Raw genomic sequence first — 27,485 nt, forward strand, 5'->3', positions numbered from 1 at the left:
TTGAGAATGTGTGAGTTTGTCTTTGATAATTTATATTGTGTGGCTTTTAGCAGGTCATAAGCTCTGAGAAGTATTTTTCCCCTTTATATCCTGTATCCAACCTTCCTGGATCTCTTAAGCAGATGTTTGAATTTTAAAATTTATCCTCAATGTCTATTAAGCCTCTTTCCATTTTCGTTGTTGTTTATTTATTGGCCATCTTTATATTAGAGAAATCTTGATCAGTGGTGGATGCCATTTCTGAGAGTTATTTTATGGAAAGGCAGAGTGGGGTGGTGATTTACTGACCTTAGCTTCCAGGTGAGTGGGATCCTGTTCTTCTTAGATGTTACCAGCTAGGAGATACTACCAAAGGAGAACTATAAAGTACTTAACTGCTGGTAGATTAAGTCAGGCTTTGTTTCGGTGTTTTAATAGTCATTCTACAGATCTTAATGATACCAAACAAATATTTATTGTAGTCCCTAGGGCACCTAGGCTGACAGGAAATCTATTCGGTTTGGAGTCTAACATTTCAACATGAAGCTTCAGGATTCACCATGGAAGGTGAAGAATACATTTTCTGAATGTTTCCATTTTGGAGTGACATTATAAGAATGACATTATAATTGTGTTTATCTAATATTTGAAGAAAGACCATTTACAAAACACATTAGATTGTTTGGATCTGATATTAGATTGTATGACTGAAATAGATGAGATGGTGAAAAAAGCTGTTGATTCATACCTAGTAAAAGAAAATGCTTGTGTGTTTGTCACTTTGTATTTAAAAAATAGTTATACAGTTATACAGCCGCCTGGGTGGCTCAGTTGGTTGAGCACCCAACTTTAGCTCAGGTCATGATCTCACAGTTCATGGGTTCGAGCCCTGCGTCGGGCTCTGTGCTGAACACTTGCTCAGAGTCTGGAGCCTGCTTTGGATTCTGTGTCTCCTTCTCTGTCTGCCCCTCCCCTGCTCATGCTCTGTCTTACTGTCTTTCAAAAATAAATACATGTAAAATAAATAAATAAATAAATAAATAAATAAATAAATAAAATAATAGTCATACAAAGAATACAAGCCTCTATCCTCTTTAGTAAAATACTCAAATTTCCTTCCACATTTTATTGGCTTGAAGCAAGTTATACAGCCACTCGTAAGCATAAAAGAACATGTGTTAAAAAGGGGGAGAAAGCAAACATCTGAGAAGCCTGTTACCATCTGCTCTACTTTGCATGGCACAGGTAGCGAACAGCCAGAATGGATACTGGCCAGAGCCTCAGACTGGAATCTTGCAGTCCCTGGTAATGCCAAACTACTACCCTTTGGTTGTTGAGTTGAGAGGAAATCTAAGGGTCCTGGAAGAGATGCTTGTGGGCTGAAGCAGTGAGCAGCACATAGGGGCCTAAGAGCAGTGTCCATTTGTCCATTTGTCCATTCTCAAAACGAAGTCCTGGGGCACCTGGGTGGCGCAGTCGGTTGGGCGTCCGACTTCAGCCAGGTCACGATCTCGCGGTCAGTGAGTTCGAGCCCCGCGTCAGGCTCTGGGCTGATGGCTCAGAGCCTGGAGCCTGTTTCCGATTCTGTGTCTTCCTCTCTCTCTGCCCCTCCCCCGTTCATGCTCTGTCTCTCTCTGTCCCAAAAATAAATAAAAAACGTTGAAAAAAAAAATTAAAAAAAAAAAAAAAAAAAAAAAGAAGTCCTACAATATTTTAACAACTGGTTCAGCTAGTCTGTTCCAGCTGCATATTAGCCCTGCCACAGTCCTTTGTCCTAGATGGCCACACCTTCACTGCTTTAGCCTGGAGAAGAATCCCTGATGCCTATTTATCAGCAAAAACATAAGAGGAAGCACCTATTAACAAGTTAATAAACACCTATCAATTTTTCTGAATCAGAGCCCCACTGATTCATCCTGACAATTGCCAAAAGGAACTCTTCTACTTTACATTCTTTGTCTGTGAACATGGTGTGCCTTAGATTCCCTCCTGCATCTTCAGCAGGCTTTCCCCAAAATGGTTTGAACTATGGATCTTTTGACAATCTGGTCCCATCAACTTTATCTTCTTTCATAATTCTCCCAGAATTTTAGTCTGCCAGCGTTTGTAGTTTTCTAGTGATAATAATGATATTTCTTTTAAAATTCCGCATTTGGTCATTTCTAAGGATTTGAAGTGGGAAGGAAGATAGTCATATTTGCTTATTCTGCCATCTTGCTACGATGTCTTAAATGGATTATCTACTAAAGTTCCTCCTTAAAAACTGATGAATTTTACATGACTAAAATAACTGTGAAATAGGTTGAACAGCCATCTGTTGACCAGCTTTTTCTGGGGGTATAGGAGATAAGAAAGACAAAAGAAAAGTGACAAGGGATAATATCAAAAACCTGGCACTGAATCCCAGCTTTGCCTGTTAATAATTAAATACCTTTTTTCAACTCACCTGTTTACTCTGCAACTCTGTTCTCACATTTTAAAGTAGAGATAATAATTTCTACCTGAAGAGTTAAGTGCAGATGATAAAGATAACACCTACAAACAAATCTGAGTCTTAGAAGCAAGTATTAAATTGCAGTTCTTAATATTAGTGTAATGCTAGAAAATTCACACATCATATGATGATTGACCAAAATTGTCTATAAACAGAATGAACAAACATTCCAGTTTACTTGACCAATACTAGTTTATAGCCGTTTTCCTAGCAAAGTATCATTGGCACAGTCTTCAATTCACAAAAGTATCCCAGTTTGGAAGACTGGGCATTGTATAATAATGCTAGCATTAAATACCCCCGAGCTTCTGTGATACTATGATCCAGGATATAGGTATGCCAATCAGTGGAGATAACTGCTTTTCTTGGAACTTTGGTAATAAGCATTGAACCAGCCTTGTTCATTAAATGAGTATAGCCATAGAACTGCATACTGGAGGATCTGTAGTAGCTAAGTGTTCAGCTACCCAATTGGGCAAGCATAGGTTGAAATTCAGGTTTCCACGTATACCAGTTCTGTGAACTTGGACAAGCACTCAATCTCTCTGAGCATTGGTTTCTTTCTCAGTAAAATGGACAGTCCTCAAACCCTTTGAAGATAAATGAGATAACATATATCCAATGCTTATCACACTGTGATAAGCACATGTTGCAGCAGCATAGATGCTTTCTGCAGAAGACACAACGTAGCACGGAATTCACCGTAGATTTTGGCACTTTTTAACTTGTGCAGATGGGTTTTGGTATCCACTTTCATAGTGTACTATTTTTCCCTCAATGTGCAACAAATTGCACCTTTCAATTTATTAATTCTCTGTTTTAGAACACACGTGATACTATGTTGAGATGAAATAAAATGGCACATAGTCCCACGGTGATGTTCATGAGTAAAAAAGGAAGGCTGAAGCCTATGTCCTCCAAAGACCAGATGGGATATTTCCACTTGTTTCTGTTCATTTTACCGCCCAGATGAGACTGAAACAACAGGATCTTCAGGGTCCCCAAAGGAAGAGAACTCCATGTTGACTTCTGATTTACTGATTCCTTCCATTATTCTATCTCCTGGGTTTAAAATGTTAGTGAACGGAATGATTTTGTTGATGTTTCCAATAGTGGTCTCTTGCCCTCAAAGATGCATACTATTTAAACAGGAAATCTGCCCTTTTAGCACTGAAATAAATACAACTAGTGATGAACCACCCGCAGGCAATTTTCTAATGAAGCCCCTCAAACCATGACTTTCCTGCTACATGGGCCAAGGAAGACAAACACAGCTTTGAGAAGAAAAAGCTGACTCTCATTTTTATTGGAATTTCTCAGTTTTTAATTCATAGAATTTTGATAAATGCTATTGCTCCAAGGTCACCTCCAGGGTATTGTGAGACTTCTTTCTTCCCAGCCATCCTAAATATTTCCCTTTCTCCTCCTTTAAAGAAATCTTCATCCGTAATTTTCATGTGTTGTCTATTAACAAAACATGCACATGGAATGCAGACGCTCTATATTTCAAACATTTCTAACCTTCAAGGATGGGGGAAGAATTAAACAAGGGAGAAGGCTGGCTTCCAGCAATAACACAGCTTTAATAAATACATGAAATATTTATAGAACACATAAAGAACAAAGGAAATAGAACACTTCCTCTGTGTATGATTTCTCTCAATGTTTCAGTCAGCCAGGTCTTTTGCCAGTATTTTTTTTTTCCTTGAGATGTCCGCTAAGCAACAATGAGTGAGGTGTACCTGGGTAATGTACTTTCAACATACTGTCTCTCCTAATTCTCAAGAAGAATTTTAGACGTTAATCGTGCTGGATTAACATTTTTATTGTGGGCACATTTTTTTTGGAGTAAGTTCATTGAGAAGTCTAAGGCCTTTAATAAGTCACAGCTAACTGAAGGCACTATACAGTTTTAAGCCAGAACAATAACAAAATTTATTGAAATATCATAATTATTATTAATTATTAGAATTAGTTATTTCTCTGCATAAGAAACTTAAGACACTTAAGAAACTTAAGAAACTTAAAGACAGTTACTTTCTCAAAGTCAAAGAGAGAGTTAGTGGCTTCATTTCTGTAACTCCTTTCTAGGGACCTAGCTCATATTTCTCTAGAGTTTAGTTTAAAAAGTCTTTGCAAATAAAATAATTTATTTAATTGGTAACAAAAATGTATATAATTTTTGTGATGAGAAATAGAAAATTAAAGCATGACAAATACCTTTCTGGTAAATTACTGATGTATAATATCTACCCTGATAGTAGCATTACTGGGTATCTTCCCCATATATCATTCCCCATATACCTTCCCCAACATTATATCTCTTGTCCTGTCTTCCCAAACTGGGATCCTGAATTTAGAACTGTTGTTAAGATGGTATTTATATTCAACAATTAAATTTTATAATGCTAGCTTATATTTATTTTACCAGAAGCTATGCTAAGTGCTTTACACAGATTATTCCATTTCATATTCAAAACAGCTCTATTGTATTGGTATCACTCTTATAATAATATAAGAACATTGAGGACTTGAACATTTTAAATAATTTGACCAACATCACAAAGGGAAGGAGAACAGCCTCCACGTAGACACCTGGCTCCATGTGGACTCCATTCAGCTAAGAAAGAGGATGGTGCAACTTTAAATTGCAGTGTTTCCTCTCTCCTCAAAGTAAAATGTGGTAATTGATTCAGGAAACTTCTGTGTGTGTGTGTCAAATTTCAAATTTCACATATTCATGTCATATATACATAGGATATACTAACCTAAGATAAGAGCAAGCATCAATGTACACATGTACATTCTGGAATCAACAGGCAGCTGCCCGTGGAAATGACCTCCTAGTGTCCCACCTCCATTTTTTGGACCTGGCCTTTCCTTCTTCCGCTGAGGACCTTGCCTATGTTGTTTGCTTCGTTTAGGGGGCAGATCAACTTTCACTTATAAATGTTTTCTCCACATGTGGGATTCAAATTGTCTGAACTCAAGGACTGTTAGGAGAGATATTGTATATGAGCCAGGACAAGACTTTCAGGGAATCTGAATAAGGCTGATTCTTAGCAAACCACTTGGAGAAAAGTTCAGCATGGAAGAAAGGGAAATCTGTACGCATACTGCAATTGGGAAATTAGTTTAAATAATCAAAGCAATTTTAAACAAATTTATTCCATTGGCTATAAAGACACGGTAACCTAAATTATGTCTGTGGACACCAAGCAGCGGCTACAGATAGATCTGTTACACAACACGTAAGCACATATACATATTCAGATAGATATACAGATAGATCTGTTATACAACATGTAGGTACACATACATATTCACCTACTTTTTATTTAATTGTTCTTCTGTATGACCTAATGACATGATATTTTTACTATGGTAAATAATTTCTCTAAGAATTCCTTTTAAATTTTGCAAGCTAACTTCTACTAACTCTATCAAAATTGGTTGATCCTCTAAAAATGTTGTGTGGATCTATACTGTGGCTGAACAGTTTTTTTTTCTTTTTCAGTTCAGTCTTTTCCCCCATGCTCATCCTGAAAATAATAAAGATGGCATGTTGGCTGCCTTGAGCTAGTCAGCTAGCTGACTGCTATCAGTTTGATCTTATTGGCTTGCCGGTTGTAATTGTCATTATGTAAGTAAATTTTCCACCCCATGCTTCCTTCCCCTTTAAGGCTCAGATAAAAAATTAGCTCTTTCACGAACCTTCCCAGAATCCCAAGTAGTACAGTGTTCCCCGCTTATCCGCGGTTTCACTTTTCGCGGTTGCAGTTATCCACTGCCAGTCATCCTCCGCAAACAGACGATCCTCTTCAGAATCATGGTCAGAAGGTCCACAGTAGCCTAATGCTATGTTACAACGCCTACGTCATTCACCGCACTTCATCTCATCGTGGTAGGCATTCTACCATCTCACATCATCACAAGAAGAAGGGTGAGTACACTACAATAAGGTATTTTGAGAGACACAGAGAGAGAGAGAGACAGAGAAAAAGACCACATTCACAAAATTTTTGTTACAGGATATTGTTACATTTTTTGCATTTCATTATTAGCTATTCTTGTTATTCTCTTCCTGTGCCTAATTTATAAGTTTAAGTTTCTTATAGGTACGTATGTCTAGGGAAAAACATAGTATATATATAGTGTTAGGTATTATCCACAGTTTCAGGCATCCATCCACCGGAAGTCTTGGAATGTATCCTCTACAGATAAGGGGTTAACTACTGTATTACTTTCTCCAAGGCTCAGTTCCTATAGCAGCTTCTGGTATCTCTGAAAGAGCTCCTTTTACCATCTGTCTTGCCTTATACGTGAGAAATCTTATATACTCTGTCCCTTTCACTAGTGTGAATGTAATGTGTACATAGAGGAAGGCTTGGTTTTCTTTCTCTTACCCTTTTTGCTAGCAAGGCCTAGCATTGTGTGTACTAGACATTTAAACGTATTTGTTAAATAACAACAGACCACTTTTATGTTAATGTGAGGTTTTTGATAAAACGTTTTTCTTTTAAACTTCAGAGCTATTATTCCCATTTTACAGTTAAGCAAACATAGGCTCTGAAGAGTTATGTGACTTCCTTTCAAAAGGTGGCAAGAGTCTACTGTTATAGCATCCATCTTAGAGATGTTCCATTTTCATCTTGCAGTTCAGTATTTTTATTCATATTTGTCATCTTACTCTTTCTTAACCTTTTAGAGAACTTTAAAATAATGATAAATACGCTTATTACTTTTATGCCTGTTAGCAATTTATAGTTGACCTGAATTCTACCTATGTGATACGATTTAAAAAGATACAGATGAACTCTGCTTATCTTTAAATTCTCTTCCAATGTACTAAATTTAAAACAAACAAACAAACAAACAAACAAACACCTCTCTTTTGGTGTCAAAGTAAAAAGTTAGATTTTTATCTCCAGAAGGCAGCAGTTAAAGCACATTGAACTATACTAGCCAGAGTAGTAAGCATGATTGTAGCTGACATTATGGAAGCTGACAGAACGAACTGCCAAATACATGAGAATAGATGTGTGTGGCAATCCCTAGAGGTTGAGACATGCCTTGAAAGCGCTGTGGGAGAACCCACAGAATCTCTCTTCCTCGAAGATCCCAGTGGCCCTGACACTTCAAGGGAACAGAGACCACTGCTTACAATTGTAAAACACTTTAGTTACTGGTGCGTGTAGCAGTGGGTTGCCTTAAGAGTGGAAACATTAGGGCAGAGGGTATTAAATTATTAAAAAGAGATGCCATCCAACAAATAATGGTGGAAATTGTGTCCTGATGAGAGACTTTTGATTCAGAAAAAATGGCCTAATTTGACAAAAACTAAGTTATGTAGTTAAAAGACCCAGTGTTCATTTTAGGATGAGGTTAGAAGAAATTTGAGGCCAGCTCTACCAGTGAAGGGGCTATGAATATTGAAGAGTAAACATGAAAGACATACAGAGACAGAGACAGACAGAGAGAGACAGAAGTGCCATTAGCTTTATTTTCTGCACTTTTCTTCTACCTAGGCTTTTCTCCTGTAGTCAGTTCTGAAGAGGACTGTTCTGAAATTCAGTCTGTGACCCTTGTTAAATGGGATTAGTTCAGAGAAACTCTCAGAAATGACAAAAAACTAAAAAAAACACATGAGGATTATGGGGCCCTACCCCTAGGACTGATAGCTCATGGTAACACCAGGGAAATGGAAGTGTTCCAGATATAGACTTCACCTGTTGAATGACTACGATTTTTGTCTTCCATGCTGTTTACAATACCTTATAGGAAGCATTCAATTATATTAATCCAAGATTCCCCAGAAATTTTAATATACAATGGAGGAGAAAAGGCAAATACTGAAAACAATCAAAAGACCTTTGAAAGCTAGGAGAAGAAAAGGGATAAGAAAGGGGAAATAAAACAAAAAAACGAGAGAGAGTAAAGTAACTTGGATGTTAGGGAGAAGTTGAAAGCTACAAATTATTTCCTCAGAGGCCACTAGGAAATCCTTAAACAAGATTCCTTTCTGGCATAGAGCAGTTTGAGCAATAAATGTAACTGATTGCTATTTTATGAAGAAAAATATTACATCATTTAAACAACCATCTATCCAATTGTATTCCAACAGATAAAAACTAAAAGCAGTCAAAATCACCAATAAATAAAAAAATTATGACAACATAGTTCTAGAATTACCGCATCTCTTTAGTTGAGTAATCACACAACCAGGTGAGTATTCAAAAGGCATATGTTGGGGCGCCTGGGTGGCGCAGTCGGTTAAGCGTCCGACTTCAGCCAGGTCACGATCTCGCGGTCCGTGAGTTCGAGCCCCGCGTCGGGCTCTGGGCTGATGGCTCAGAGCCTGGAGCCTGTTTCCAGTTCTGTGTCTCCCTCTCTCTCTGCCCCTCCCCCGTTCATGCTCTGTCTCTCTCTGTCCCAAAAATAAATAAACGTTGAAAAAAAAAAAAAATAAAAGGCATATGTTGACTAAATTAGAAATGCAACAATTTACAAGGTAGTCAAGTAAATACTTTGCAGTATTTATTGAATGAATTAAATTAATTTTGTGCTTTCTAACTTAAACGTTGAGTTTTCTTGGATCTACTTTTCTTTTGTCTAAATATATTTTTGCTAAGAAACCAAAACACATTGAAATTAAATTAGATTGCATAAACAAAACAATAGAGGTTGAAATAAGCTTTTAGCATTATTTCTGCAAGTATAAGCATGTGTAAAAGTAACATATTTCTATAAGTCTTTAGTAGCAACTATTTTTAGGGACTATGATAAAACCTGATTTTGAGTAAATTAGATTTTGAAACCTCAAAATTGAAATAGGTTTGGCATTTTCTCATCACTGGAAACTACCCATGTTATTAAATAAGAAACCTGAGAAGTGTATTTTCCATGAAACTTTTGAAATGCCACAAGTGGCATTAAATGATATTTGGCTATGTCAGTGCAGCCTTGAGTCTCTTTTGGCTGAAATGCTATCCAAAGACAAATGATGCCAATTTGCCTATATGTACTTCATCCTCCAAACCCCACTTTTTTTTCCCCGTCATGAACATGTACTGAGATCCATCGCAAGAAAGCTTCCTTAAAGTAATATCATAATAGTCACGTTTCAAAATCAATATGTCAGATATTCCCCATTGGTATTTAAATATGTTCCACATTCTTCTTTCTGTGGAGTAGTATTAGCAAATTATATTATTCTAATTCACTGATGATTTGCCGTTCCCATCTACTACTATGGAAAAAAAATGACATAAAACATTTATTAAGTTTCTACTATGTGCCTAATAATTAAGAAACAATCCCTATTCTTGAGGACTTTATATTTTATTGGGAGACTGACAGTAAATAGGTTATTAAAATGCAATAGAAGGGCACCTGGGAGGCTCTGTTGGTTAAGTGTCTGATTCTTGATTTTGGCTCAGGTCATGATCTCATGGTTCATGACCTCGAGCCCCGCATCAGGCTCTGAGCTGATGGCACGGAGCCTGCTTGAATTCTGTCTCCCTCTCTCTCTCTGCCCCTCTCCTGCTTGTTCTCTGTCTCTCAAACTAAATAAAAATAAATGTAAGAAAATAACTAAAGTGCAATAGAATGAGTATGGTGACAACTGTATGAACAAAATACTATACAAGGGTTCAGAAGAGAAGCATCTAATCTAGTGTTAGAGATAAAAGATGCTTAACGCTCACTAAAAATATCTGAAACTATAACCAGAACATTAAAATTTTAAATTATGATTTGTCAATAAATGTCTGTCTAGTCAGGAGTAAATTCACCAATTAGCTAGATGTCCTTGAGCAATTTCCTCACTTCATTTTTGTGTTTAAAATAGGAATAATAGTATCAATTACAAAGTACTTTACTAAATATTAAGGGTCCTGTGTGTTTGGTTTAGAAGAAATTCAATTTTTGTTCTCAGATTTGTACACGGAGGTAATAAAAATCAACTGTATATATGCTTAAGTATCAGGGAAATTATGTTAACATAATGGGATGGAAAATAAAGTTTTATTTATCTTTTGAGTGATTTTATTTAGGATCTGATGGAAAATTTTGTAAATCATGGAAAAACATCACGGATGACATTGTAGCTCAAGGCCATTTTTACTTGAATGCTATTATTTTTAAGCTATTCATAATGGTTTTCTCACAAATATAGTCTGAGCTCTGTAATTTCTCAAAAACTATAGAATCAATAGTTTACAGTCCAAATGGTCTGTTTAATAAGATGGAATCGCTTTTTTATTTAATGGATTATGATTTGCTAGTAGAGAAAAATTTAGATCTATTGTATGTGGTTTTAATAAAACGTGGAAAGTTTACAAAGACTTTGCAGTCTTGAACTTTGTCTTGATTGAAGCTCATACACATTTTACAAGCCTAGTCTATCTTTAGTACAGAAAGAGGTGCCAAGTATGAAGAGTTATGGTCCCTACCCTCAGAAAAATTGATGTGCACATAGTGGAGTGCCAAATGGCATAACATAGGTAATATGTGGTGGTGAGGTCATTGGGTATGGATTAAATATAGAACTACACAGATAAAAAGGTGCTGGTTTTCCCAAAGAAATCTTGTTAATTCCTACTTCTATACTCGTGTCCCTCTAATTCATTCTCTACCCACTGGGTCTCTACACACGGTAACATAAGGTTCTTTAAAAATATTTATTGTATCTTTCAAACTTCTTGCTAAAAACCCTATGATGTCTTCCACTGAACTTGGGAAAAAGACTAAAATGAGTACTATGCTCTATAAAATGTCTTACGATCTGAGCTCTGCCCATCTCTCCTGTTTTATTTATAAAGTGTCTCCCCACCGCCACGGCCTCCTTCATCAGACCTGAGTTCATATGACTCTTCTGTCTTCACAGGTCAAAACTGATTTAGTCTCACAGTTGCTCTCCCCCCCCCCCCCCAGCTTTTTCTTTTTCTTTTTTTTCTTTTTAATATATGATATTTATTGTCAAGCTGATTTCCATACAACACCCAGTGCTCATCCCAAAAGGTGCCCTCCTCAATACCCATCACCCACCCTCCCCTCCCTCCCACCCCCCATCAACCCTCAGTTTGTTCTCAGTTTTTAAGAGTCTCTCATGCTTTGGCTCTCTCCCACTCTAACCTCTTTTTTTTTTTTTTTTTCCTTCCCTTCCCCCATGGGTTTCTGTTAAGTTTCTCCCCCCACCCCCAGATTTTTCAATGTAACACTTTATCATAAGCGTTTTCTTATATAATTAAATATTTTTAACAAAACGATTTGTAGTAGCAACATAGAAATACATCACATTTTAAATCATTTTGAAGGGCTAACTTTAGTTTCTCTCAGCTAAAAAATACTTTCCCTTGTTGGGATAAATTTCTTTTTAACCATCAATTTTCTTTTGCTTTGAACTCATGATTTGGGTAGAGCTATTTCTGCTCTAAGTACCAGAGGTAGATTCTACTTAGCTTAAACTCTCAGTCAATTTGAGTTAATCAGCGGCAGACACCGGGAATATTGCCCTGAAGGCCCCTATTATTATAAAAAAAAAAAAAAAGAAAAGAAAAGAAGAAAAGAAGAAGAAGAATAGAGTCTACAGGCAAAGAAAGGTTGGCATTCTGAGTCCATCCATTTATGAAACTAGCTCTAATTCTGATTTTTTCATTTCAAATTTCTTAAAATTTTACATCCAATATCTCAGCAATCTACCTTTGTCCTCATGTCTGATGTGAGATAAAATATTTTATTTATTTATTTATTCATTCATTCATTTATTTATTTAATTTATTTATGCCCCTGGTTCCTGGCACGGAATTCCTAAAACCTTTGCCATTTCCTAAGTGATAAAAATATTAGAAGCATCTTTTTTTCTAATATTTGATCTTGCCCTTAGTTCTTGACACAGAGTTCCTGAAACCCTTTAATTTCCTGGGCTACAGTGAGATGACTCTGGGTGGGCTTCTAAATGACTCCTGGATGAGGGCTGATCCCTAGAAAGACCAAGCCATGATTTGAAGCTTGGAATTTTCGGCCCCCTGTCCCTCATTCTCTTGAGAAGGGAAGAGGGACTGAAAATAGAGTTAGGGATTGATCATGCCTACATGATGAAGCCCTATATAAAAATCCCCATTGTGTGGGGCTTGGAGAGCTGCCAGGTTGACCAACACCTTTGCATATCAGGAGGGTGACACTCCCCAACTCCATAAGGAAAGAAGCTCCTGTGCTCAGGACCCTCCCAGACCTCAGCTTATGCATCTCCTCATCTGGCTACTCATCTGTATTTTTATCATATCCTTTAATAAACTGGTAAACGTGTTGCCCTGGGTTCTGTGAGTCACTTTAGCGAAGGGTGAGAGTACCTTGGAAATCGAGATCGGTAGCCAAGTCAGACAGAAGTTGTGGGTAACCTGGGGACCTACTACTTGCAATTGACATCTAAAAAAGGGTGGAGGCCGTTTTGTAGGACTGAGCCCTTAACTTCTGGGATCTGACACCATCTCCAGGTAGACAGGGTTAGAATTGAGCTAAATTGTAGGACACTCAGCTGGTATCACAGAGAACTGTTTGGTGTGGGAACAATCTCCACACATCTGATGTCATTGTTGTGCATTTGTGGTAGTGGTATGAGAGTAAAGGACACCCTCAAGAAAGAAAGACATAAGAGGTAGACTGAACTGAGTTTTTCTAATATATCTGTTTCTTCCAGGAATTGAGTTAATGTTTCAAACAGCAAGATTGTTTTTAAATCTTCTGATACATGCTTCCAAGTTGTTTTTAAGAGGTGAGAGTACCCTTCCAAATTCAAAGAAAAACAAAGTCTAAGGGAGAAAATAAAATCTTTACCTTACATTCTTCCACTAGTTACTTACAGGATGTTACTAACTTTTAAGTTGGGAGTGATTTACATATTAGTATATGGGAAAAAAAATGAACCCATCTGGGGACTGATTAACTCTCAGTGTTCTCAACATTAAGGATATTTAAATGATTATGAATGGATGGAAATCAGTTTTAAGATATTAGGCAATTAAAAAAAGTTCCCAGAAGCCATATATATTGTAAAATGTACTTATTTTTTTCTATGTATTTAATTTTAGTTGACTGTTTTACATTTTGCCTCATAATAGTGGTATAAGGATTATTTTATTTGGTTGGGCCCCTAGGCCTATTTTAAAAGCCAAATGAGAACCATCCAATTAAAACTAAATAGTTAGAGAAATAACAACTTTAGCAAATTGGTCATTTGGAGGATTATCTGTTTGGTGAATTGACTTCTGAAGAACTGACTTTCAACAAAATGACCTAGACCCAGATCCAGTGGGTCAAATTTTACTGTCTTAGATTATATGAACAGTCTGTGTTTATGAGACTTTACTAGCCCACAAAAGACCAACTCCAAAACCAAGAAATGGGCATGAAATAAAGAAGGGCAGATTTGGGAAGGGGGGGGTGTATCTGGGTGGCTCAGTCGGCTAAGCGTCAGACTCGGCATTGGGTTCCACACAGACAGCTTGGAGCCTGCTTGGGATTCTCTCCCTCACCCTCTCTCTCTGCCCCTCCTCCTGCCTCAAAATAAATAATAAATTTAAGAAAAGGGCAGATTTTAATTGGACATAAAGAAAAATTGTGCTAATTTTAATTGAGTTGACTTTCAGTATGCTTAGACACTCATTTCTGAAGTTCTTTTCCGGGCCTATGAGGATAATGCCTCTCTCAATCCAATCCAAGGCTAATGGGAAGGTTAAACACAGGGAAATGCTAAAGGATCCAGGAATACATGGAGAGGATAAGTTCAGAGGAATGCAACGAAGGGGAAGGCAAAAGTTCAGAAAGCACTGGCTGGGCACAAAAAGGACAAATGACAAGGGTTTTAAGCATTTCACACTATTATTGGGAGAAGCAGTGTGGACACAGACATAGGACATATGATGCCTATGGCTGTTTCTTTAGAGGCACAGCCTGAGCGGAATTTTTGTGCAAATGACTTATTTAGAGAATCGTCTCAGGAGAAAGGGAGTGAGGGAAGCAGGGTGGCAGGAGGAAGTTAAGTAAGCATGAGTTTGGTCTCAGCTGGAAGGCAGCTTCAGCATGACCTCAGAGGCAGTCCTGGAACCTGAATCCTACCTCAGAACTGATCCTTTCCTAGCAGTTGGCCATTGCCCAGTGGCTACTGTTAACACCCCACACACGATTTGTCTGTGGCTTACTTTAGGCACTTGGGGATATTTATACTTACATTTGTGAAATGCAAAGTAGGAATCATTAGCCATCCCTACCCTTTATGCATGAGGTAGTTGATAATCTGAGGGAGCTAGATTTTCTATGAATATTTTTATGTTTATTAAATTACAGGGGCAAAATTGAGAAAAGTTTGACTTTCTTTGGTCATTAAATCATGTTAGAGCTACAGAACTGTTTTCCACTGGTAGATACATTTAGCGGACTAAAGACTTCTTGGGTATACATTTTCTTCTACATTTTTTTAAAATTTTTAAAATGTCTTTAATTTATTTTGAGAGGCGAGATAGGCAGAGAGAGGAGGAGAGAGAATCCCAAGCTGTCAGCACAGAGCCTGACGCGGGGCTCAATCTTACAAACCATGAGATCATGACCTGAGACGAAATCAAGAGATGGACACTTAACCGACTGAGCCACCCAGGTGTCCCTCCCCTAAATTTCTTATATCATTTGTTCCATTAAAGTGTATTTAGATTTATGTGATTATTTTTCTTAACAAGGGCTGTGATTGTTTATTTGAACTTCATCGTGACACATGCAGTGGGACTATAAAATGGTTTTAACCAATCCTGTTTACTTTGTGGGATGGCAAATGAGCTGAGTTAGACCACAAAGTGTTGGGCTGGATTGGAAGACTGGCACATGTTAATTCTGACTGGCTTCAGTAGTGTCTCATTTCAGCTTACCACTGAAACAGTAAACAAGCAGTACAAAGGTTCCATGAATTGAGGATACAAATAATTGACTGCAAAGAGCTTGGCAAAGCCACCCTGCATTTCTTAAGGAGACATGCCTATGGTTTAGGAGTTGGAAGCCTGTAGGTATTGAGAATCCTGCCCAGTGATAGATAATAGCTGACAAATGAAGGTATTTTATCCATTAGATTGGGACAGGGGCCACCTTGGCACTAAGCTCCTCTTTTACCAGTATATAAGACAATTCTTTCTATGCCACAGGTACTGTTTAATTTCTTACTGCTGCATTAGGCCTATTACTATGGGCACGCAAACACAATCAGCTTAATTATTGGAGATCTAGGGTGAGTAGGCTAATCGTGGGGTCAAAACTCATAAACTAAATCTATTTCTTGAAAAAAATCCAACTATATAAAAATGTTCTAAATTGTGTGTTAAAGACTGACTCCAACTGACCACAAGACTGATCCATTAGTTTCAGAAAAATTGGTCAAATGCTAAATAATCAGTACGAACCAACCAATATACATAGATTCAGTCACCACTTAGATAGGAATAGAACTCCTAAGGTTCAGTAAATTGGGGCACCTGGGTGGCTCAGTTGGTTAAGTGGCTGACTCTTGGTTTCCTCTCAGGTCATGATCTCATGGTTTGTGAGTTCGAGCCCCATGCTGGGCTCTGTGCTGAGAGTGCGGAGCCTGCTTGGGATTCTCTCTCTCACTCTCTCTCTCTGCCCCTCCCCTGCTTGTGCTCTGTCTCTTATAATAAATAAATAAACTTTAAAAAAAGATACTGGTAAATTACCTTATGTGGAACACAGTAAGCACTTGCAGCATGTATATGGGATGAATCATTCTATTTTCTGTGCAACTTTACTTCAGGAAGTGTTCATACATGTTTTAAAAAATATAATAATGCATTTACCTCACATTATAGTACATCCTGCCTACAAAAAGTAAATGATCATTCATACTATTGTAAGACTATTATTATCAGGAACTCCCTGATGCCAACTAGGAATCCTGTGATTTTTTCCTATCGAGCCCAGGGTGCAAACTTTACTTCTCAAAAAACACCTCTCTTCTCTTACCTCTTTGTCTCTTTCTCAAACACTTACATACATATCTTCTTTGTCAATCAGATTTCAATCTCTAGTTAACTCAGATATTGCTGGATGACAATCCTCTTTAATTGAACTTCCATAGTTCAGTAAAATTTTATGAACAACAGATCTGCCTGTTTTTGTGTGTGTGTGTGTTTATCTGTGCATTTATCTATTCACTCATCAGTGATTGCCTCTTCTGGCTACCACCTAGAATCAGGTCAACAGTGTGTGTGCTCTGCATATTCTTTTGTCATCTAAGACAATTCACTCGTCTCTTACATTGCATTTGTTGTCTACTTGTTTAGGGATAGGAAATCATTATATACCTATTTGTCACTAGAAAATTAATCAAGTCAATTTAATATATTGTGGGTTCCTTTTGGAAGGTAGGGGCATACAAACCAAGTCAATTATTTTATCCCTTAATTATACCTATGTAGCATTAAAAGAATTATTCTATAGAGAAATAATTGACAATTTAATTCCTCAGACACATTTCAATACATACTATAATCATGAATTGGATAACCATGACCCCTAAAGTATATTGTTTGAGAAAATGTAATGAAAATTCTTAGCATTATTTCACTGGATTAACAGATTAATAGCAAAACTAAAGAATTTTTTAAATTATGCCAAATTAAATTATTTAGTAAAGAAAATAATAACAGAAGATGAATTTCCACTTCTCAAAAAATATAAGCCATATTTATATATGGGAAAAAACTACTGTTTGGCCTACTTTCTTCTGAAGCCTAGGAAATAATTCAGCAGCAGTAACATAAGAGCTTGCTCACTGCATTAAAACATAGAGATTAGTCAAGCACAGGTTGCTCCTAACAATTAGGCTTGATAACTCACAATCACATTCTTCCTGAACATTCTGAGCTTTGATACCATCAATATTTTTTAGTCAAGTTTCAGAATCATCGTATTAAGGATTTGAGTTTAAATTATCCATTAACAACTTTCTGGCTGATGATATTGAAATACAACACTCTTGTATCTTCACTTTCACTCATCACCATGCAATATGCTCCTATTTAGTGTTAAAATGGGCTGAGCCATTTTGAGGAGTGTTTTTCTTTAAATACAGCTATTATTCCAGAGTTTTGCCAGCCAGTGACAGAAATCTAACTCCATGGCTTTAAATGGAAAAAAAAAAAGGAGACTTTTTGGCTCTGATAACTAAACCATGAAAAAGAATGCAATAGCTGAACCCCGTCTCAGTGTCAGATTTCCTCACCATATCCCTTCCTCTGTTTCTAACTGTAAATCCTCTTCAGTCTCTTAGTATCTTGTTTTCACTAGTGACTGTGTCACCTTCTTCCAGATTTGCTTGCGTGGTTCTGCAGATGCCAACTGTACCCTTGGTTTCAAAGTTACATACTTCACAACATAGAAAGCTCCAGACTGTACTACAGGCCTATTGGATCACTGACCTTTTAGGTATAAGATTGTTTTTCCTTTTTTAAATTGAGATAGAATTTGCATAGCAAAAAATTCATCTTTTAATGTATAAAATTCAGTGCTTTTTAATATATTCACTCAGTTGTACAACCATTACCACTATCTAATTTGATAACATTAGCTTGTCTTGAAAAGAAATCGTTTATAAACTAGCAGTCAATCCCCATTCCCACCCCCTTTCTTTCCTCAGCCCCTGGAAATCACTAAACTACTTTCTGTCTCTATGGATTTGCCTATTCTGGACCTTTGGTATAAATGGAATTATACAGGAGCTCCTGGGTGGCGTACTCAGTTAGGTGTCCGACTCTTGATTTCAGCTGAAGTTGTGATCTCAGGGTCATGAGATTGAGCCCTGAACAATGGGCTCCATAGTGATCGTGGAGCCTGTTTATGACTCTCTCTCTCTCTCTCTCTCTCTCTCTCTCTCTCCCCCCTCTCTCTCTGCCCCTCCCCTTTCTCACTCTCTCTAAAAAGAGAAAGAAGGAAGGAAAGAAGGGAAGAAAGGAAGGGAAAAAAAACAAAGAAACAAAGAAAGAAAGAAATGAAATGGAGTTATATAATATATGGGATATTTTGTGTCTGACCTTGTGTTTAGCATAATGTTTTCATCCATGTTGTAGCATGCATCAACACTTGTGTGGCTATATAACATTCCACTGTATGGAGAGACTACTTTTGTTTATCGATTTATCAGTTGTTTCTTTTTTTTTTTGGCTATTAAGAATAATTCCACTATAAATATTTGTGTGCAAGTTTTTTTTTTTTTAATTTTTTTTTTCAACGTTTTTATTTATTTATGGGACAGACAGAGACAGAGCATGAACGGGGGAGGGGCAGAGAGAGAGGGAGACACAGAATCGGAAACAGGCTCCAGGCTCCGAGCCATCAGCCCAGAGCCTGACGCGGGGCTCGAACTCATGGACCATGAGATCGTGACCTGGCTGAAGTCGGACGCTTAACCGACTGCGCCACCCAGGCGCCCCTGTGTGCAAGTTTTTAAGTGGACACATGTTTTATTTCTCTTGGGTACAGGTCAAAGAGTCAAACTGCTGGATCACATAGTAATTATGTGTACAACTTTTCAGGAATTGCCAAACTGTTTCTAAATCTACTGTACTATTTTATACTCCCATTAGCAATGTATGAGGGTTCTAATTTCTCCACATTCTCCTCAACATGGTTATTGTCCATTTTTTTATTCTAGCCATCCTAGTAGATATGAACTGGTATCTCGTTGTGGTTTTGATTTGCATCTTCCTGTGGCTGATGATGCTGAGCTTTTGTCATATGCTTATTGCCCATTGTATATCTTCTTTGGAGAAATATCTGTTCTTATGCTTTGCCCATTTATTGGGTTATTTGTCTTTTTATTATTGAATTGTGTAAAAACTGTACATACTATAGAGAATAGACCTTTATCACATTTATGGTTTGCAAAAATTCCACGTGCACTTGAGAAGAAGGTGTAGTCTGTTGGCATTGGACAGATTGTTCTATAAATGACTATGTAGCTCTAGTTGGTTTATAGTGTTGTTCAACTCTCTTATTTCCTTCCTATTCTTCTGTCTAGTTGTCCGTTCAGTTACAGAAGTATGGTATTGAAGATTTCATCGATGATTGTTTAACTGCCCATTTTTTCATTCGATGAATCAATGTACGTATTGTATACATAACAGTAGGGACTCTGCTTGACAAACTTTTCCTATCCTTTTATTTTCAATCTATTTGTGTCTTTGAATTTAAAGTGTGTCTTTTGTAGACAGCATATAGTTGAACAATGTTTCTTTTTTATCTATTCTGCCAGTCTCTGCTTTTGATTGGAGTTTTTAATATATTTACATTGGATGTAATTACTGACAAGGTAGAATTTATGTGTGTCATTTTGCTATTTTCTATATATCTCTTTTTGATTCTGTAGTTCCCCATCACTGCCTTCTGTTGTATTAAATGTGTATTTTCTTGTGTATAATTTTGATTCTGTTGTTTCTTTAAATACATTTTTGAGATATTTTCTTAATGCTTGCCCCAGGTGGTCACAATTAACGTGTTATAACAAACTAATTTGGATCAATATACACTTGATTTAAATAGTTTCCAAAACATTTGCTCCTATATTGCTCTTTCTCCCATTCTTTATGCTGTTATTTTTATAATATATTTCATTTTTATACATTGAATGCCCATCAACAAAGATTTATAAGTATTGTTTTATGCAGTTGTCTTTAAGATGAGACAAGTGAAAAAAAGAGTCACCTAAAAGATGAAATGTAAACCATCCTTTATATTTACCCCTGTAGTACTTTTACCAGTGTCCTTTGTTTCTTTACACTGATTCAAGTGTTTTGTCTAGTGTCCTCTTATTTCACCATAAAGGGCTCTCTTCATATTTCTTGTAAGATAAGTTTTCTACAAACAAATTCTTTCTGTTTTTATGTATCCAAGAATGCCTTAATTTTTTTTTTTTTTTTGATATTTTAAGGATAGTTTTGTTGGATATGGACTCTTTGGTTGACAAACTTTTTCTTTCAGTGTTTTGAATATGTCATATTCTGGTATCCATGATTTCTGATGATAAACCACCTGTTAATCTTACAGAGGATTTCTTGTGCTCAATGCATTGCTTCTCTTATGCTCTTGTCAGCTTGTCTTTGACTTTCAACAGCTTGAATGTGATGCGATTAAGTGCAGATCTCTGTGAATATATACAGTTTAGAGGCTGTTGGGCACATACAAGAGGTGCAGATTATATTATTATTATTATTATTATTATTATTATTATTTATGTTTCTCAGTGCATTGGCCTGAATATTTGTGTCTCTCCACAATTCACATGTTGAAATTCTAATGTCCAATATGAGGGTATTGGGTGGTGGGGTCTTTGGGAGGAGCCTAGGTCATGACAGTAGTGCTCTCATGAATGGGATTACTGCTTTATAAAACAGACCCCACAGAACTTCTTAGCCGATTCCACCCTGTGAGGACACAATGAGATGTCTGCAACTGAAAGAGGGCCCTCACCTGACCATCCTGGCACCTTAATCCTGGACTTCCAGCTTCAGAACTGTGAGGAACAAATTTCTGTTGTTTATAAACTACTTAGTCTGTGGTATAATCCTAAGGGACTGAGACACTCAGACTGGATAATCTCAATTGACCTATCTTTAAAATTTTTATCCATTTATTAATGTTCTCAGTTTGGTGAGATACTGTTCCCATATTTTCCTTTAACTCTTTAGACATGGTTTTCTTTAGTTCATTGGGTAAATTTAAAATAATGATTTAAAATCTTTATTTAGTAAAACTGATGTCTTATTTCCTCAATATAGTTTCTTTTTTCAACTTTTTTTTTTTTTTTTAATTTATTTTTGGGACAGAGAGAGACAGAGCATGAACGGGGGAGGGGCAGAGAGAGGGAGACACAGAATCGGAAACAGGCTCCAGGCTCTGAGCCATCAGCCCAGAGCCCAACACGGGGCTCGAACCCACGGACCGCGAGATCGTGACCTGGCTGAAGTCGGTCGCTCAACCGACTGCGCCACCCAGGCGCCCCACCTCAATATAGTTTCTATTGATCTATCACATATTTTTCTTGTGTATAGGTCATACTTTGTTATTTATCCGCATGTTTCATAATCTTCATTCTAAAATTGGACAGTTTAGATAATACAGTGTGGCAACCCTGGAAATTAGATTCTCTCCCATCCATAGGATTTATTGCTGTTGCTGCTTATTGTTGTAGCTATTTGTTTAGTGACTTTCCTGAACTAGCTCTTTAACATTGGTACTGTTTATTGTATGCGGCCTCTGAAGTCTTTGCATAGTAAGCTTGATGGTTAGCTAATACTTGGAGAGAGATTTCCTTAATGCCTTGAATCAATAAATGTCCCATCTTGCTGAGTGGCTGTGTATGCGTTTGGGGACAACCTTCAATATCCATACAGGCAGTTAGCAACTCTGCCTTAGTCTTCATTTCCTGCTCAGGTGCAGTTTCAAGGACAGCCACGGGTCAATGCTTACAGCTTTTCTTCATCTTTCCTGGGCAGGCACAGAGACCTATGCATGCACATAGACTTCTAGATTCCCAGAAATATCTTGGAGATTTTAAAAGCACCCTGTAGACATTTCATTCTCCAGGTTTTTATCTTTTAAGTTTTTCAGTTACCTTGTAGACATTTCATTCTCCAGGTTTTTATCTTTTAAGTTTTTCAGTTACCTTGTTGTTTTCCCCAATTGTTATTGCTACATATGACAACTCTAATGTTAAACAACTGCTGCCGATTCCTTTTAAAATGCTCCCAGGGAAAAGATGTTCATACTGGATGAACTCTGACTCTAGTCAAATAAAGGAAAGCTTTGGGCTTTTCCAGGGAGCTTCCAGATGGATTAAATAATGGCAGTAGTCTGGGCATGGGGCTTTGAAAGAGCTCTCATTCCATTCTGCTCCCTATCATAGCTGCTAGTCTGCTAGTTATCACCATGATTGTGGGACTGATAATTTTTAAGGCTACCATGAAATTTGTGAGAGGGGTCTAGGAATATGAAAAATTAAAATTCCACAAGGCTCACTGATGCTACTGAGATCCAGGCATTTCTTTTATTATTATTTTTTTTTTAATTTTTTTTTCAACGTTTTATTTTATTTTTGGGACAGAGAGAGACAGAGCATGAACGGGGGAGGGGCAGAGAGAGAGGGAGACACAGAATCGGAAACAGGCTCCAGGCTCTGAGCCATCAGCCCAGAGCCTGACGCGGGGCTCGAACTCACGGACCGCGAGATCGTGACCTGGCTGAAGTCGGACGCCTAACCGACTGCGCCCCCCAGGCGCCCCCAGGCATTTCTTTTAAATAAATACTTTCCAGATTGTTCCAAGCTCTTCGTTCATTTCTGCTAATTTAATTTCTGCTAATTTCTGTTAATTTATTTTTGTTAATTTAAAAATTGATTTTCAAAATGTTTGCCAATGTTCTGGTTGCTTTTATTGAGCAGAGAATATTTGGGGGTTCTTACTCTGCTCTTTCCACTCATGTCATCTGCCATCTGCCACCTCATGTGTGAGAATTTGAGTTTATATTTTCTTCTGGATTACAACCAAGAGCATCTCCACTGATACCCTTCTCCACTCAGTATAATTTATGGCCTCCAGTTCTGACTTTAGATGTCTTTTTGAAGAGCTAGCTCGTAATTAATAAAATCTCGGGATAAATTCAGATTGACAGAACCTGAGATGTCTCTCCATGTCCTGTACAGTCACTAAGACAAGAGAGTGTTGGTCATCCCTCAGTTGTACCAGCTGAGTTGTCAGATGAAAACCGAAGTGAAACTGTGCTGGCAGGCCCCACCTGGGCCACATTATTAGAGCAGGGAGAAACAGTTTCCTCAAAGTAAAGTGATGTTGTTCTGAACATAGAGAATGGGAAATGAGAATGCGAAATGAGAAACTATGATGTTCTGGTCATTCACAACATGGCAAAATCAGAAGAGAAGCTATATAGTCTTGTCATTCTGCTTTGGTTTCTTCCATGTTCCATACTCCATGTTTGTTATTAAAATAAACTTCAAATCTCAAATTCTATGCATGGACTTCAACTGTGAACTATGACTTCCCTGATCTGTAGGCACAGTGAAAGGCTTTGATATAAGGGATTCTGTTGGGAAGAGGAGGAAATACTAAGAACAAAATAAATAGCATTCTACTTATCAGAAATTGCATACTATGATTTTTCACAGATAAGAAAAATAATGTCAGAAGATAAGCCGCCAAGTGTCTACTATATTACATGAATTCAAAAATAAGCCAGCAAGCAGAATGTTGGTTTGTTTGTTTTTGGTTAGAAATTCTGATAAAACATATTCATGACTGCATTTTAATCAGTAACTATGCTGCTGTTGAATGTTGTCATAATGCCAAGGCTTAAAGATTTTCATATATTTTTTGTTTATTTTGCTTTTAGGAAAAGCTCTTTTCACCTAATGTATGGATTTTGATAAAAATAGCTTTGAGAAATGATTGTCTAAGTGAGATTCTTATACATAACCATAAGCCACTCTTACATTTCAATAAAAGATTTCCCTCTGTCCATTCTCTTAGTTCAAAAATGTTATACATAATTCAGACAATAGTGCTATCAATTAAAACAGTGCAATATCCTTGAAACAAGTTATGATTGGATAAATATTCCAAATGAAGTAGAGAAGGGGATTTTTGATGTCCTTTGTGGCTGATCCTATTTAAGTCTAAGGGTATAACTTAAATGTCTGGATATCCAATAGGAATAGTAAAATAGTTATTCTGGTCCTTTCCTGGGTAGAAATAAATATTTCATAACTTTAAGACTGTTAGAAATTCAATATCATTCTATATCCTGGGGTCATTGCCAGTATACTCTTGTGTTTTGGGGTCATTGCCAGTATACTCTTTGGAGCTACAGATAACAAGGAACTGATAATGAAAGTGAGGTATGAACTACAGCTATTTGCTGTGTATTTAACCTCCCTTGCAACTAGACACTCTCAGCAGTAGACAGAGGTTGTTTCCTTGCCAGGTCCTTATTCGGCTGAACAAAATTTTAGATTTCAAAGACTTTCAGAGATAGACATGGTTTTGCTTGTCACCTAGTCCACGATTTAATTGATACATGAATTTCTCTCAGTCATCTTCAAATGTTATCCTTCATCTTTAGAATACAGTCAATGACTGGAATCCTGATTTCCTAATGACACAAGCCATTCCAGTTCCAAATACCTTCTAGAAACTTGTTTGTTGTATAAGCTGCAGTTTGACTTGAGATTTCAAATACTGCACTTAGTTTTGCCCCAGATAGGTAGGGAAAATTGAAAGACTTACATACCATACTATTGAGAAATTTCATACTAGGTTACAAAGAAATAATTCAATTTAGATTCTTTCATTGAGTTAATGAACTATAATATTAGAAGACTGATAAAGATATTGCTATTATAGTCCATTAAGATATTTGACAGTTTTTTATTATGATGATGAGAAAATAAGGACTGGGTGGTGGGGTGCCTCAGTGGCTCAGTCAGTCAAGCGTCCAACTCTTGATTTCGGCTCAGGTCATGATCTTAGGGTTGGTGAGTTCAAGCCCTGCATTGGGCTCTGTGCTGACAGTGCAGAACCTGCTTGGGATTCTCTCTCTCCCTCTCTCTGCCCCACCCCCTGCTTTCTCTCTGTCTCTCAAGATAAGTAAACTTAAAAAAAGGGGGGGGCGGTAAAATTAATCTATAATAGTTGAGTGAAGAAATGTCCCCCAAAGAATGTTTATTAATAGATTTCTGTTAACTTGGAGTTTCATTGTGAAAGAGCATTTCCTTGAGCTTGTCTCATTCAACAATTTTGTCAATATTTTGCATTAGAATGATGAAAAGCATATTTATTTATATGTAGATGGCATGACATAGAGAAGAGGAGCTCTTACATATAATAGCTAACAGAGTCAGAATCCACATGATTATGGCACATTAGATGTATGGGCCAAACCTAATTCTCTAAAATTTTAACAGAGAAAAAAAAAAGTCTTAAACAGTGGGGGTCTATAGCTTACAAGCATATGAAGAAAATCTAGGAGTTGTAGGTGATTAAAAGCATATGAATAGCTAATGCAGGGATTAGCACACTAAAACCCAGTCTGTTTTTGTAAATAAAGTTTTACTTTACTGTATTTCATCCAGCCGTGTTCATTCATTTACATATTGTGTCTGTTTTCATGCCACAACAGCATTGAGTATTGCAACAGAACTTCATGTACCTCAACACCTAAAATATTTACTACCTGGCCCTTTATGGAAAGACTGTGCTGACCCCTAACCTAATGCAGACAGTTTTTGTTAATAAACATAGAGTGTCCATTTACGGGGGGATAATAGCCCCCAGTGTTTTCTGCGCTATTTCCTAGTTTTGTCTTTATTAAAAATTTCAGTCCTGGGCTCCATGTTTTGCTAGGGACATTAACAACTACCCAGAAGACAGGTAAAGGGGCTGCAAAGAAGCCATGTTGAAGATGAGTAGTTAAATACATTGGAAATAATTAGCTTAAAGGAGAGAAAATGAAATCAAGATAGCTATACTTGTTTTAAATAGATGAAAGATAATTATGTATAAGAGTTATTTGCTATATTCTCAAGCTTCAGAGAGCTGGGGAAAATGGGTTAATGAAATATATAGAGTTAAGGTTTAGCATATTATGACAAAGAATAATCTACCGATGATAATTATCTGAAAAAAAAAAGTAGATTCCCATTTGTGGAAAGAATCAAGACCGACAGCTATGTCTGCTTTTTGGAATCAATATACATTGTCTGAGGAACAAGAAGAATTGTACTTTAGATGAATTTTGAGTCCCTACAAATTCTGATACTGACCACCACTCATCTAACACCAGACTTTGTTTTGCGCTGATTGGTTTCCAGCTTTTATTTCCTCTGTTCCCACCCTTGGATCTGTCTGCTTTTGTGGCACACAGCACAAGTTCTAATTACCCTATCCTGACATCTATCTTTGATCTTAGATGCAATAGTACTGTAATTATTTTATCTGAATGATTATAATTCTGGCCTTAGACTATATAGTAGATACCTGGCTCAAATCCAACCCTGTGATCATATTTACTCATGCAACAAAACATGCATTGATCACCTACTATCTATCAGGCATTATTCCAGGACCCAGGGATATAGCAATGTTTATTGTTCATAACTGATCTGAGTCTGGGAAGCATCTTGGATGCACCTTATTTTCTTAACCACTTCTTGTATAAGAAGGGTAATATTCACAGTAGGCTACTATTTTGTACTGTTTAAAGATATTTATTACACACTTAAGTGATACTACTTGGTAGGTACTGTTCTAAGTAAATCTTTACAAATACTAGGAAATCTTTACAGATACTAGATTATTTAACGCTAGTGACATGTCTACAAAATAGGTTCTATTATTACTTCCATATTACTGATCAGAAAACTGAGACCAAAGAAATTCAATAACTTACCCAAGACTACCAAAAGTGCCAGAACCAGGATTCAAATACAAGCAGTCTAGCTCTAGAATTCCTGTTCATAATCACAAGAAGTTGAGTGAAGTTTCTATTAGTTTAGATGGAAATGTTTTCCCTTTCCTTCCCTCCTTTCTCTGATCTTACTTACATTACCCAGAAAGTCTCTTTCAAGGGAAGCCATCCCACGAGAGTACTGAGTCTGAAAACCACATCAACCTTCTGAGTTCCGGGAGGTATTTGTTGGATAAGGGTCTGACAGATCTTAGTATAACTGCAAAGTGGAAATTCAGAACTCTGCTTAACTCCAGCCTAAGTACTGGGTTAAAGAAATGGAGCAGCAAGAACAAGAGGAAAAGCAGGATGGGAGAGAATGCTGAGTCAGAAATGCAATCTTATAAAAAAACCAAAATTATCTAATGCCCACAAAGAATATTCTTCAGGTACTGTGGTCATTTTTACAAAATATATTGCTCATGTATAAAATTAAAACTCTCAAATA

The 27,485-nt window shown here is 37.0% G+C and overlaps 1 long non-coding RNA gene across 1 annotated transcript in view; it reads left to right on the plus strand.

Moving 5' to 3' along the window:
• The first annotated feature begins 6,198 nt into the window (after nt 1-6,198).
• LOC147581774 (uncharacterized) overlaps nt 6,199-27,485 on the plus strand; it is an 83,050-nt gene continuing 61,763 nt past the window's right edge. Inside the window, exon 1 of the long non-coding RNA XR_015250237.1 lies at nt 6,199-6,416. This is a non-coding gene — a long non-coding RNA (uncharacterized LOC147581774). The remainder of the gene's footprint in view (nt 6,417-27,485) is intronic.

This window comes from Puma concolor, chromosome B1, assembly GCF_028749965.1.
Source record: "Puma concolor isolate L17-30 chromosome B1, mPumCon1.1.hap2, whole genome shotgun sequence".
Taxonomy (NCBI): domain Eukaryota; kingdom Metazoa; phylum Chordata; class Mammalia; order Carnivora; family Felidae; genus Puma; species Puma concolor.